We start from the raw sequence: 17081 nt of genomic DNA, 5'->3' as shown, positions 1-17081 counted from the left end.
TGAGAGTTGAAAATAAGACACTAGTGAGAGTTGAAAATAAGACACTAAGTGAGAGTTGAAAATAAGACACTAAGTGAGAGTTGAAAATAAGACACTAAGTGAGAGTTGAAAATAAGACACTAAGTGAGAGTTGAAAATAAGACACCAAGTGAGAGTTGAAAATAAGACACTAAGTGAGAGTTGAAAATAAGACACTAAGTGAGAGTTGACAAATAAGACACTAAGTGAGAGTTGAAAATAAGACACTAAGTGAGAGTTGAAAATAAGACACTAAGTGAGAGTTGAAAATAAGACACTAAGTGAGAGTTGAAAATAAGACACTAAGTGAGAGTTGAAAATAAGACACTAAGTGAGAGTTGAAAATAAGACACTAAGTGAGAGTTGAAAATAAGACACTAAGTGAGAGTTGAAAATAAGACACTAAGTGAGAGTTGAAAATAAGACACTAAGTGAGAGTTGAAAATAAGACACTAAGTGAGAGTTGAAAATAAGACACTAAGTGAGAGTTGAAAATAAGACACTAAGTGAGAGTTGAAAATAAGACACTAAGTGAGAGTTGAAAATAAGACACTAAGTGAGAGTTGAAAATAAGACACTAAGTGAGAGTTGAAAATAAGACACTAAGTGAGAGTTGAAAATAAGACACTAAGTGAGAGTTGAAAATAAGACACTAAGTGAGAGTTGAAAATAAGACACTAAGTGAGAAAGTTGACAAATAAGACACTAAGTGAGAGTTGAAAATAAGACACTAAGTGAGAGTTGAAAATAAGACACTAAGTGAGAGTTGAAAATAAGACACTAAGTGAGAGTTGAAAATAAGACACTAAGTGAGAGTTGAAAATAAGACACTAAGTGAGAGTTGAAAATAAGACACTAAGTGAGAGTTGAAAATAAGACACTAAGAGAGTTGAAAATAAGTAAGTGAGAGTTGAAAATAAGACACTAAGTGAGAGTTGAAAATAAGACACTAAGTGAGAGTTGAAAATAAGACACTAAGTGAGAGTTGAAAATAAGACACTAAGTGAGAGTTGAAAATAAGACACTAAGTGAGAGTTGAAAATAAGACACTAAGTGAGAGTTGAAAATAAGACACTAAGTGAGAGTTGAAAATAAGACACTAAGTGAGAGTTGAAAATAAGACACTAAGTGAGAGTTGAAAATAAGACACTAAGTGAGAGTTGAAAATAAGACACTAAGTGAGAGTTGAAAATAAGACACTAAGTGAGAGTTGAAAATAAGACACTAAGTGAGAGTTGAAAATAAGACACTAAGTGAGAGTTGAAAATAAGACACTAAGTGAGAGTTGAAAATAAGACACTAAGTGAGAGTTGAAAATAAGACACTAAGTGAGAGTTGAAAAAAGAAGACACTAAGTGAGAGTTGAAAATAAGACACTAAGTGAGAGTTGAAAATAAGACACTAAGTGAGAGTTGAAAATAAGACACTAAGTGAGAGTTGAAAATAAGACACTAAGTGAGAGTTGAAAATAAGACACTAAGTGAGAGTTGAAAATAAGACACTAAGTGAGAGTTGAAAATAAGACACTAAGTGAGAGTTGAAAATAAGACACTAAATGATAGTTGAAATAAGACACTAAGTGAGAGCTGAAATAGGACGCTATGTGATAGTTGAAGATAGGACACTAAATGAGAGTTGAAAATAAGACACTAAGTGAGAGCTGAAATAGGACGCTATGTGATAGTTGAAGATAGGACACTAAATGAGAGTTGAAAATAAGACACTAAGTGAGAGCTGAAATAGGACGCTATGGATAGTTGAAGATAGGACACTAAATGATAGTTGAAATAAGACACTAAGTGAGAGCTGAAATAGGACGCTATGTGATAGTTGAAGATAGGACACTAAATGAGAGTTGAAAATAAGACACTAAGTGAGAGCTGAAATAGGACGCTATGTGATAGTTGAAATAGGACACTAAATGAGAGTTGAAAATAAGACACTAAGTGAGAGCTGAAATAGGACGCTATGTGATAGTTGAAGATAGGACACTAAATGAGAGTTGAAAATAAGACACTAAGTGAGAGCTGAAATAGGACGCTATGTGATAGTTGAAGATAGGACACTAAATGAGAGTTGAAAATAAGACACTAAGTGAGAGCTGAAATAGGACGCTATGTGATAGTTGAAATAGGACACTAAATGAGAGTTGAAAATAAGACACTAAGTGAGAGCTGAAATAGGACGCTATGTGATAGTTGAAGATAGGACACTAGGTGAGAGTTGAAAATAAGACACTAAGTGAGAGCTGAAATAGGACGCTATGTGATAGTTGAAGATAGGACACTAAATGAGAGTTGAAAATAAGACACTAAGTGAGAGCTGAAATAGGACGCTATGTGATAGTTGAAGATAGGACACTAAATGAGAGTTGAAAATAAGACACTAAGTGAGAGCTGAAATAGGACGCTATGTGATAGTTGAAGATAGGACACTAAATGAGAGTTGAAAATAAGACACTAAGTGAGAGCTGAAATAGGACGCTATGTGATAGTTGAAGATAGGACACTAAATGAGAGTTGAAAATAAGACACCAAGTGAGAGCTGAAATAGGACGCTATGTGATAGTTGAAATAGGACACCTAAATGAGAGTTGAAAATAAGACACCAAGTGAGAGCCGAAATAGGACGCTATGTGATAGTTGAAGATAGGACACTAAATGAGAGTTGAAAATAAGACACTAAGTGAGAGCTGAAATAGGACGCTATGTGATAGTTGAAGATAGGACACTAAATGAGAGTTGAAAATAAGACACTAAGTGAGAGCTGAAATAGGACGCTATGTGATAGTTGAAGATAGGACACTAAATGAGAGTTGAAAATAAGACACCAAGTGAGAGCTGAAATAGGACGCTATGTGATAGTTGAAGATAGGACACTAAATGAGAGTTGAAAATAAGACACTAAGTGAGAGCTGAAATAGGACGCTATGTGATAGTTGAAATAGGACACTAAATGAGAGTTGAAAATAAGACACTAAGTGAGAGCTGAAATAGGACGCTATGTGATAGTTGAAGATAGGACACTAAATGAGAGTTGAAAATAAGACACTAAGTGAGAGCTGAATTAGGACGCCATGTGATAGTTGAAGATAGGACACTAAATGAGAGTTGAAAATAAGACACTAAGTGAGAGCTGAAATAGGACGCTATGTGATAGTTGAAGATAGGACACTAAATGAGAGTTGAAAATAAGACACTAAGTGAGAGCTGAAATAGGACGCTATGTGATAGTTGAAGATAGGACACTAAATGTATATAAGTATTTAAATATTGTGTGTATGTAAATAAAGATTGTTCGTGTATAATTAATGGGAGATTTATTATTTGTATAATTAATTAAAGATTGAACGTGTATGGATAATTAAAGTTTGGGTCTGTATAATTAATTAAAGATTGGGTGTGAATGATTAATTAAAAATTGAGTGTGTATGATCAATGCATATTAAGATTCGTAAGCTGAAATAGCAGATGTTAGAAAGTAGTTATTCTTGTAAAGTGATATATATTGAAGCTGTAAACACGTTAATGATTTGAAAAATCTCGAATATTGAAATATTTTAGTTTAATGAAAACGTTAAGCTAGGATTTCGTTATTTTTTTCACACAGTGAGTATGAAATTTTAATAATGGAGGAAGAATTTTTTCAATTATTCTGAAGCAAATATTTTCATTACAAAATAATAACGACAACTATTTTACCATATAATAGTATAATAATAAAACAATCCTACAGAAACTACTATTGTCCTGTGGGAAAGTGTACGGTCTTATAAATAAAAGAAAAAAAAAAGTTACTTGTGGGATGTCTATTTATGACAGAATAGTGTCAATAAGAGAAAATAAACGTATTCGTCACAAATATCATTTGACGTTCGCTCTAACAGAAGTTTAAATTTAAAACTACATTAGTTAAGGAGGAAATTATACAGAACATTGTTTGTTACTCAGGGCCAGAGCCCACCGCTTGTTTACAGTGTTAAAACAAACTTTCGATAATTGTGGTGGACACAGCACATATAGCCCACTGTGTAGCTTTGTGCTTAATAGTAAACAAAATAGTACCAAAAGTATAATAATTTACCTTTAATTATAGGAAATAATATAATTATATTGAAGTCACTAGTTAGGTAATTTGTAATTAATTACAAAACTTATAAGACATTGTAATAAAACGAACTATTGTTATTTTTACGTTAAATGTCATAAAGAAAGATAAGTACTTGGTATATTAAGCTGGGGCTTTTGATCACTTATATACAAATATTAATTTGATTTATATCGTTATTGTATTTTACTGTATTTATATGTGTTATTGTAACTCTATTCGTATTTTCTAAATAAATGAGTACACAAACACAGAATGTTACTTTGTTAGAGGAACGTATTTGTTAACTATGCCGGAATGAACGTAGATGAATACAGATTGTTACTTTGTTGGAAGGACGTTCAGAAAATGATAGTATTACTTAATAAGACCGGACCTACAGGACTTTGCTCGAAATCCAGATTAGGCTATGCTGTCTATATATGTGGTACGTCTTTCCACATTAGGCTATGCTGTCTATATATGTGGTACGTCTTTTCACAGTTTGTAAGAACTCTTCGATGGTCCCCTCTCTTGTTTACCTTCGATAGCAGAGCACATCTATTGCGAAATAAGTCACTTCTTACAAACTACCGTGATACTGGTGTCCTTGATGGATGAGACGAACCAGTTCTTCAATAACTGCAAGAAAAAAAGAAGAAATTCAAAGAGAAAATGAGAAGGGCATGAAAAAACATGTTTCATAAAATAAAGAAATGTCACAAGCTTTAAGAGGGCTATTCTAAACAAACATTAAGTTATCTACACAATGCTACCCAAACAAACATTAAGTTCTCTACACAATTCTACCCAAACAAACATTAAGTTCTCTACACAATGCTACCAAAACAAACGTTAAGTTATTCACACATTGCTACCCAAACAAACGTTAAGTTATCCACACAATGCTACCCAAACAAACATTAAGTTCTCTACACAATGCTAACCAAACAAACATTAAGTTCTCTACACAATGCTACCCAAACAAACATTAAGTTCTATACACAATGCTACCCAAACAAACATTAAGTTCTATACACAATGCTACCCAAACAAACATTAAGTTCTCTACACAATGCTACCAAAACAAACGTTAAGTTATTCACACATTGCTACCCAAACAAACGTTAAGTTATCCACACAATGCTACCCAAACAAACATTAAGTTCTCTACACAATGCTAACCAAACAAACATTAAGTTCTCTACACAATGCTACCCAAACAAACGTTAAGTTCTATACACAATGCTACCCAAACAAACGTTAAGTTATCCACACAATGCTACTTAAACAAACGTTAAGTTATCCACACATTGCTACCCAAACAAACGTTAAGTTCTCTACACAATGCTAACCAAACAAACGTTAAGTTATCCACACAATGCTACCCAAACAAACGTTAAGTTCTCTACACAATGCTACCCAAACAAACATTAAGTTCTCTACACAATGCTACCCAAACAAACATTAAGTTATTCACACAATGCTACCCAAACAAACGTTAAGTTCTCTACACAATGCTACCCAAACAAACATTAAGTTATTCACACAATGCTACCCAAACAAACGTTAAGTTCTCCACACAATGCTACCCAAACAAACGTTAAGTTCTCTACACAATGCTACCCAAACAAACATTAAGTTCTCTACACAATGCTACCCAAACAAACGTTAAGTTATCCACACTATGCTACCCAAACAAACGTTAAGTTCTCTACACAATGCTAACCAAACAAACGTTAAGTTCTCTACACAATGCTACCCAAACAAACATTAAGTTCTCTACACAATGCTACCCAAACAAACATTAAGTTATTCACACAATGCTACCCAAACAAACGTTAAGTTCTCTACACAATGCTACCCAAACAAACGTTAAGTTCTCTACACAATGCTACCCAAACAAACATTAAGTTATTCACACAATGCTACCCAAACAAACGTTAAGTTCTCCACACAATGCTACCCAAACAAACGTTAAGTTCTCTACACAATGCTACCCAAACAAACATTAAGTTATTCACACAATGCTACCCAAACAAACGTTAAGTTCTCCACACAATGCTACCCAAACAAACGTTAAGTTCTCTACACAATGCTACCCAAACAAACATTAAGTTCTCTACACAATGCTACCCAAACAAACATTAAGTTATTCACACAATGCTACCCAAACAAACGTTAAGTTATCCACACAATGCTACCCAAACAAACATTAAGTTCTCTACACAATTCTACCCAAACAAACATTAAGTTCTCTACACAATGCTACCAAAACAAACTTTAGAACTTTACTGGAATATGTTTACAAACGAGAACTTACGTAAAATAGTTTCTTTGTAAAGTCAATAAATATTAAGTATTTTAACCTAAGATTCTTCCATAGTTTTCATCTCTTCCATTTTTCTTTATCACAAAAATAATGTCAAATGATTTGTTACTTTTAATATGCTCTTGATATACGATAACATGTTTTAGGAATTCCCTGTAGACATATGGCTTTAGCAGTCTGTACATATGCTAATACTTTTTGTAAACATTTCATCGCCTAATGTACAGAAAATAGTATCTATATTACTAACTAGCGAAAATACTCGGATATGAACGTTTTATATATATTTAGAAAGTGCATAAAACCTATGAAGAAAGTACAATCGTCAATTCAATTGTAAACTTAAATTCGCTCTGAACTAAGTTTCTGTTATATCGTCAACATGTTTAATAATAATAAAAAATAATCTTTAATCAATAGAGGTTCTAAATTAAGAAATGAACAAATTCGTTTTCAGTATATAGATTAACAATCACATTAAGTAATACATTTGTTGCTAAAAATTTTTGGGCGAATTGTTATTAAAACGCATTGGCTTTTCTGTATATTGGAATTTATTAAACTAATTGATATTCTACAGGGTATATTATGGGGTGCGCATACGCGCATGCACGTGGACAAGAAATATTATCCATATGCACACCCTCCGGGTCCACTAAGTGGAGAGTGCAAAATTTCAGGTTTCTAAGTTCCTTCCTTTTAAAGCAATAACACACACACAAACACGCTTTTTTTATTATTAAAGATTTATTATCACTATTACCGATTTATTATTATAAATAAAAATAGCTCTTACACGAATAAAATCAGTTGAATTTTATTACACAGCTGGAAGATAATGTATTTCATCTCACTACAATGCACTAGCTACCTCTATCCAGGTTGCTGTAGATGTTCTCTGTAGCTACAATGTACGGACTTATCTCTATTTAACAACTTGCAAACTGTAATCATATCTACCGAACGACCAGTGAACAGTACTTATATCTGTCTAATAACCAATTAACTGTACTTATATCTACCGAACAACCAGTGAACAGTACTTATATCTGTCTAATAACCAATTAACTGTACTTATATCTACCAAACAACCAGTGAACAGTACTTATATCTGTCTAATAACCAATTAACTGTACTTATATCTACCGAACAACCAGTGAACAGTACGTATATCTGTCTAATAACCAATTAAGTGTACTTATATCTACCGAACCAGTGAACAATACTTATATCTGTCTAATAACCAATTAAGTGTACTTATATCTACCGAACAACCAGTGAACAGTACTTATATCTGTCTAATAACCAATTAACTGTACTTATATCTACCAAACAACTAGTGAACAGTACTTATATCTGTCTAATAACCAATTAAGTGTACTTATATCTACCAAACAAGCAGTGAACAGTACATGTATCTGTCTAATAACCAATTAATGTATTTCTATCTACCGAACAACCAGTGAACAGTACTTATATCTGTCTAATAACCAATTAACTGTACTTATATCTACCAAACACCAGTGAACAGTACTTATATCTGTCTAATAACCAATTAACTGTACTTATATCTACCAAACAACCAGTGAACAGTACTTATATCTGTCTAATAACCAATTAACTGTACTTATATCTACCGAACAACCAGTGAACAGCACTTATATCTGCCTAATAACCAATTAACTGTACTTATATCTACCAAACAACCAGTGAACAGTACTTATATCTGTCTAATAACCAATTAACTGTAGTTATATCTACCAAAGAACCAGTGAACACTACTTATATCTGTCTAATAACCAATTAACTGTACTTATATCTACCGAACCAGTGAACAATACTTATATCTGTCTAATAACCAATTAAGTGTACTTATATCTACCGAACAACCAGTGAACAGTACTTATATCTGTCTAATAACCAATTAACTGTACTTATATCTACCAAACAACTAGTGAACAGTACTTATATCTGTCTAATAACCAATTAACTGTAGTTATATCTACCAAAGAACCAGTGAACACTACTTATATCTGTCTAATAACCAATTAACTGTACTTATATCTACCAAACAACCAGTGAACAGTACTTATATCTGTCTAATAACCAATTAACTGTACTTATATCTACCGAACAACCAGTGAACAGTACGTATATCTGTCTAATAACCAATTAAGTGTACTTATATCTACCGAACCAGTGAACAATACTTATATCTGTCTAATAACCAATTAAGTGTACTTATATCTACCGAACAACCAGTGAACAGTACTTATATCTGTCTAATAACCAATTAACTGTACTTATATCTACCAAACAACTAGTGAACAGTACTTATATCTGTCTAATAACCAATTAAGTGTACTTATATCTACCAAACAAGCAGTGAACAGTACATGTATCTGTCTAATAACCAATTAACTGTATTTCTATCTACCGAACAACCAGTGAACAGTACTTATATCTGTCTAATAACCAATTAACTGTACTTATATCTACCAAACACCAGTGAACAGTACATATATCTGTCTAATAACCAATTAACTGTACTTATATCTACCAAACAACCAGTGAACAGTACTTATATCTGTCTAATAACCAATTAACTGTACTTATATCTACCGAACAACCAGTGAACAGTACTTATATCTGTCTAATAACCAATTATCTGTACTTATATCTACCGAACAACCAGTGAACACTACTTATATCTGTCTAATAACCAATTAACTGTACTTATATCTACCGAACAACCAGTGAACAGTACTTATATCTGCCTAATAACCAATTAACTGTACTTATATCTACCAAACAACCAGTGAACAGTACTTATATCTGCCCAATAACCAATTAACTGTACTTATATCTACCGAACAACCAGTGAACAATACGTATATCTGTCTAATAACCAATTAAGTGTACTTATATCTACCAAACAACCAGTGAACAGTACTTATATCTGTCTAATAACCAATTAACTGTACTTATATCTACCAAACAACCAGTGAACAGTACTTATATCTGTCTAATAACCAATTAACTGTACTTATATCTACCAAACAACTAGTGCACAGTACTTATATCTGTCTAATAACCAATTAACTGTACTTATATCTACCAAACAACCAGTGAACAGTACTTATATCTGCCTAATAACCAATTAACTGTACTATATCTACCGAACAACCAGTGAACAGTACTTATATCTGCCTAAAAACAAATTAGCTGTACTTATATCTACCAAACAACCAGTGAACAGTACTTATATCTGCCTAATAACCAATTAACTGTATTTATATCTACCAAACAACTAGTGAACAGTACGTATATCTGTCTAATAACCAATTAAGTGTACTTATATCTACCAAACAACCAGTGAACAGAACTTATATCTGTCTAATAACCAATTAACTGTACTTATATCTACCGAACAACCAGTGAACAGTACTTATATCTGTCTAATAACCAATTAACTGTACTTATATCTACCAAACAACCAGTGAACAGTACTTATATCTGTCTAATAACCAATTAACTGTACTTATATCTACCAAACAACCAGTGAACAGCACTTATATCTGCATAATAACCAATTAACTGTACTTATATCTACCGAACAACCAGTGAACAGTAATTATATCTGTCTAATAACCAATTAACTGTACTCATATCTATCGAACAACCAGTGAACAGTACTTATATCTGTCTAATAACCAATTAACTGTACTTATATCTATCAAACAACCAGTGAACAATACGTATATCTGTCTAATAACCAATTAAGTGTACTTATATCTACCAAACAACCAGTGAACAGTACTTATATCTGTCTAATAACCAATTAACTGTACTTATATCTACCAAACAACCAGTGAACAGTACTTATATCTGTCTAATAACCAATTAACTGTACTTATATCTACCAAACAACCAGTGAACAGTACTTATATCTGTCTAATAGCCAATTAACTGTACTTATATCTACCAAACAACTAGTGAACAGTACTTATATCTGTCTAATAACCAATTAACTGTACTTATATCTACCAAACAACCAGTGAACAGTACTTATATCTGCCTAATAACCAATTAACTGTACTATATCTACCGAACAACCAGTGAACAGTACTTATATCTGCCTGAAAACAAATTAGCTGTACTTATATCTACCAAACAACCAGTGAACAGTACTTATATCTGTCTAATAACCAATTAAGTGTACTTATATCTACCAAACAAGCAGTGAACAGTACATGTATCTGTCTAATAACCAATTAATGTATTTCTATCTACCGAACAACCAGTGAACAGTACTTATATCTGTCTAATAACCAATTAACTGTACTTATATCTACCAAACACCAGTGAACAGTACTTATATCTGTCTAATAACCAATTAACTGTACTTATATCTACCAAACAACCAGTGAACAGTACTTATATCTGTCTAATAACCAATTAACTGTACTTATATCTACCGAACAACCAGTGAACAGCACTTATATCTGCCTAATAACCAATTAACTGTACTTATATCTACCAAACAACCAGTGAACAGTACTTATATCTGTCTAATAACCAATTAACTGTAGTTATATCTACCAAAGAACCAGTGAACACTACTTATATCTGTCTAATAACCAATTAACTGTACTTATATCTACCGAACCAGTGAACAATACTTATATCTGTCTAATAACCAATTAAGTGTACTTATATCTACCGAACAACCAGTGAACAGTACTTATATCTGTCTAATAACCAATTAACTGTACTTATATCTACCAAACAACTAGTGAACAGTACTTATATCTGTCTAATAACCAATTAACTGTAGTTATATCTACCAAAGAACCAGTGAACACTACTTATATCTGTCTAATAACCAATTAACTGTACTTATATCTACCAAACAACCAGTGAACAGTACTTATATCTGTCTAATAACCAATTAACTGTACTTATATCTACCGAACAACCAGTGAACAGTACGTATATCTGTCTAATAACCAATTAAGTGTACTTATATCTACCGAACCAGTGAACAATACTTATATCTGTCTAATAACCAATTAAGTGTACTTATATCTACCGAACAACCAGTGAACAGTACTTATATCTGTCTAATAACCAATTAACTGTACTTATATCTACCAAACAACTAGTGAACAGTACTTATATCTGTCTAATAACCAATTAAGTGTACTTATATCTACCAAACAAGCAGTGAACAGTACATGTATCTGTCTAATAACCAATTAACTGTATTTCTATCTACCGAACAACCAGTGAACAGTACTTATATCTGTCTAATAACCAATTAACTGTACTTATATCTACCAAACACCAGTGAACAGTACATATATCTGTCTAATAACCAATTAACTGTACTTATATCTACCAAACAACCAGTGAACAGTACTTATATCTGTCTAATAACCAATTAACTGTACTTATATCTACCGAACAACCAGTGAACAGTACTTATATCTGTCTAATAACCAATTATCTGTACTTATATCTACCGAACAACCAGTGAACACTACTTATATCTGTCTAATAACCAATTAACTGTACTTATATCTACCAAACAACCAGTGAACAGTACTTATATCTGTCTAATAACCAATTAACTGTACTTATATCTACCAAACAACCAGTGAACAGTACTTATATCTGTCTAATAGCCAATTAACTGTACTTATATCTACCAAACAACTAGTGAACAGTACTTATATCTGTCTAATAACCAATTAACTGTACTTATATCTACCAAACAACCAGTGAACAGTACTTATATCTGCCTAATAACCAATTAACTGTACTATATCTACCGAACAACCAGTGAACAGTACTTATATCTGCCTGAAAACAAATTAGCTGTACTTATATCTACCAAACAACCAGTGAACAGTACTTATATCTGTCTAATAACCAATTAAGTGTACTTATATCTACCAAACAAGCAGTGAACAGTACATGTATCTGTCTAATAACCAATTAATGTATTTCTATCTACCGAACAACCAGTGAACAGTACTTATATCTGTCTAATAACCAATTAACTGTACTTATATCTACCAAACACCAGTGAACAGTACTTATATCTGTCTAATAACCAATTAACTGTACTTATATCTACCAAACAACCAGTGAACAGTACTTATATCTGTCTAATAACCAATTAACTGTACTTATATCTACCGAACAACCAGTGAACAGCACTTATATCTGCCTAATAACCAATTAACTGTACTTATATCTACCAAACAACCAGTGAACAGTACTTATATCTGTCTAATAACCAATTAACTGTAGTTATATCTACCAAAGAACCAGTGAACACTACTTATATCTGTCTAATAACCAATTAACTGTACTTATATCTACCGAACCAGTGAACAATACTTATATCTGTCTAATAACCAATTAAGTGTACTTATATCTACCGAACAACCAGTGAACAGTACTTATATCTGTCTAATAACCAATTAACTGTACTTATATCTACCAAACAACTAGTGAACAGTACTTATATCTGTCTAATAACCAATTAACTGTAGTTATATCTACCAAAGAACCAGTGAACACTACTTATATCTGTCTAATAACCAATTAACTGTACTTATATCTACCAAACAACCAGTGAACAGTACTTATATCTGTCTAATAACCAATTAACTGTACTTATATCTACCGAACAACCAGTGAACAGTACGTATATCTGTCTAATAACCAATTAAGTGTACTTATATCTACCGAACCAGTGAACAATACTTATATCTGTCTAATAACCAATTAAGTGTACTTATATCTACCGAACAACCAGTGAACAGTACTTATATCTGTCTAATAACCAATTAACTGTACTTATATCTACCAAACAACTAGTGAACAGTACTTATATCTGTCTAATAACCAATTAAGTGTACTTATATCTACCAAACAAGCAGTGAACAGTACATGTATCTGTCTAATAACCAATTAACTGTATTTCTATCTACCGAACAACCAGTGAACAGTACTTATATCTGTCTAATAACCAATTAACTGTACTTATATCTACCAAACACCAGTGAACAGTACATATATCTGTCTAATAACCAATTAACTGTACTTATATCTACCAAACAACCAGTGAACAGTACTTATATCTGTCTAATAACCAATTAACTGTACTTATATCTACCGAACAACCAGTGAACAGTACTTATATCTGTCTAATAACCAATTATCTGTACTTATATCTACCGAACAACCAGTGAACACTACTTATATCTGTCTAATAACCAATTAACTGTACTTATATCTACCGAACAACCAGTGAACAGTACTTATATCTGCCTAATAACCAATTAACTGTACTTATATCTACCAAACAACCAGTGAACAGTACTTATATCTGCCCAATAACCAATTAACTGTACTTATATCTACCGAACAACCAGTGAACAATACGTATATCTGTCTAATAACCAATTAAGTGTACTTATATCTACCAAACAACCAGTGAACAGTACTTATATCTGTCTAATAACCAATTAACTGTACTTATATCTACCAAACAACCAGTGAACAGTACTTATATCTGTCTAATAACCAATTAACTGTACTTATATCTACCAAACAACTAGTGCACAGTACTTATATCTGTCTAATAACCAATTAACTGTACTTATATCTACCAAACAACCAGTGAACAGTACTTATATCTGCCTAATAACCAATTAACTGTACTATATCTACCGAACAACCAGTGAACAGTACTTATATCTGCCTAAAAACAAATTAGCTGTACTTATATCTACCAAACAACCAGTGAACAGTACTTATATCTGCCTAATAACCAATTAACTGTATTTATATCTACCAAACAACTAGTGAACAGTACGTATATCTGTCTAATAACCAATTAAGTGTACTTATATCTACCAAACAACCAGTGAACAGAACTTATATCTGTCTAATAACCAATTAACTGTACTTATATCTACCGAACAACCAGTGAACAGTACTTATATCTGTCTAATAACCAATTAACTGTACTTATATCTACCAAACAACCAGTGAACAGTACTTATATCTGTCTAATAACCAATTAACTGTACTTATATCTACCAAACAACCAGTGAACAGCACTTATATCTGCATAATAACCAATTAACTGTACTTATATCTACCGAACAACCAGTGAACAGTAATTATATCTGTCTAATAACCAATTAACTGTACTCATATCTATCGAACAACCAGTGAACAGTACTTATATCTGTCTAATAACCAATTAACTGTACTTATATCTATCAAACAACCAGTGAACAGTACTTATATCTGTCTAATAACCAATTAACTGTACTCATATCTACCAAAGAACTAGTGAACAGTACGTATATCTGTCTAATAACCAATTAAGTGTACTTATATCTACCAAACAACCAGTGAACAGTACTTATATCTGTCTAATAACCAATTAACTGTACTTATATCTACCGAACAACCAGTGAACAATACGTATATCTGTCTAATAACCAATTAAGTGTACTTATATCTACCAAACAACCAGTGAACAGTACTTATATCTGTCTAATAACCAATTAACTGTACTTATATCTACCAAACAACCAGTGAACAGTACTTATATCTGTCTAATAACCAATTAACTGTACTTATATCTACCAAACAACCAGTGAACAGTACTTATATCTGTCTAATAGCCAATTAACTGTACTTATATCTACCAAACAACTAGTGAACAGTACTTATATCTGTCTAATAACCAATTAACTGTACTTATATCTACCAAACAACCAGTGAACAGTACTTATATCTGCCTAATAACCAATTAACTGTACTATATCTACCGAACAACCAGTGAACAGTACTTATATCTGCCTGAAAACAAATTAGCTGTACTTATATCTACCAAACAACCAGTGAACAGTACTTATATCTGCCTAATAACCAATTAACTGTATTTATATCTACCAAACAACTAGTGAACAGTACGTATATCTGTCTAATAACCAATTAACTGTACTTATATCAACCGAACATCCAGTGAACAGTACTTATATCTGTCTAATAACCAATTAACTGTACTTATATCTACCGAACAACCAGTGAACAGTAATTATATCTGTCTAATAACCAATTAACTGTACTCATATCTATCAAACAACCAGTGAACAGTACTTATATCTGTCTAATAACCAATTAACTGTACTCATATCTACCGAACAACCAGTGAACACTACTTATATCTGTCTAATAACCAATTAACTGTACTTATATCTACCGAACAACCAGTGAACAGTACTTATATCTGTCTAATAACCAATTAACTGTACTCATATCTACCGAACAACCAGTGAACAGTACTTATATCTGTCTAATAACCAATTAAGTGTACTTATATCTACCAAACAACTAGTGAACAGTACTTATATCTGTCTAATAACCAATTAACTGTATTTATATCTACCAAACAACTAGTGAACAGTACGTATATCTGTCTAATAACCAATTAAGTGTACTTATATCTACCAAAGAACCAGTGAACAGAACTTATATCTGTCTAATAACCAATTAACTGTACTTATATCTACCGAACAACCAGTGAACAGTACTTATATCTGCCTAATAACCAATTAACTGTACTTATATCTACCAAACAACCAGTGAACAGTACTTATATCTGCCCAATAACCAATTAACTGTACATATATCTACCAAAGAACTAGTGAACAGTACGTATATCTGTCTAATAACCAATTAAGTGTACTTATATCTACCAAACAACCAGTGAACAGTACTTATATCTGTATAATAACCAATTAACTGTACTTATATCTACCGAACAACCAGTGAACAATACGTATATCTGTCTAATAACCAATTAAGTGTACTTATATCTACCAAACAACCAGTGAACAGTACTTATATCTGTCTAATAACCAATTAACTGTACTTATATCTACCAAACAACCAGTGAACAGTACTTATATCTGTCTAATAACCAATTAACTGTACTTATATCTACCAAACAACCAGTGAACAGTACTTATATCTGTCTAATAACCAATTAACTGTACTTATATCTACCAAACAACTAGTGCACAGTACTTATATCTGTCTAATAACCAATTAACTGTACTTATATCTACCAAACAACCAGTGAACAGTACTTATATCTGCCTAATAACCAATTAACTGTATTTATATCTACCAAACAACTAGTGAACAGTACGTATATTTGTCTAATAACCAATTAAGTGTACTTATATCTACCAAACAACCAGTGAACAGAACTTATATCTGTCTAATAACCAATTAACTGTACTTATATCTACCGAACAACCAGTGAACAGTACTTATATCTGTCTAATAACCAATTAACTGTACTTATATCTACCAAACAACCAGTGAACAGTACTTATATCTGTCTAATAAACAATTAACTGTACTTATATCTACCAAACAACCAGTGAACAGTACTTATATCTGCATAATAACCAATTAACTGTACTTATATCTACCGAACAACCAGTGAACAGTAATTATATCTGTCTAATAACCAATTAACTGTACTCATATCTATCGAACAACCAGTGAACAGTACTTATATCTGTCTAATAACCAATTAACT

The 17081-nt window shown here is 32.1% G+C and overlaps 1 long non-coding RNA gene across 1 annotated transcript in view; it reads right to left on the bottom strand.

The window, feature by feature from the left end:
- Positions 1-3798: 3798 nt before the first annotated feature.
- Positions 3799-17081, bottom strand: part of LOC143229929 (uncharacterized) — a 114348-nt gene continuing 101065 nt past the window's right edge. The window contains exon 3 of the long non-coding RNA XR_013016128.1: positions 3799-4746. This is a non-coding gene — a long non-coding RNA (uncharacterized LOC143229929). The remainder of the gene's footprint in view (positions 4747-17081) is intronic.

Source organism: Tachypleus tridentatus, chromosome 10 (assembly GCF_004210375.1).
Source record: "Tachypleus tridentatus isolate NWPU-2018 chromosome 10, ASM421037v1, whole genome shotgun sequence".
Taxonomy (NCBI): Eukaryota; Metazoa; Arthropoda; class Merostomata; order Xiphosura; family Limulidae; genus Tachypleus; species Tachypleus tridentatus.
The sequence above is the reverse complement of the archived record's forward strand: the minus strand, read 5'-3'. Positions and strand labels throughout refer to the sequence as shown.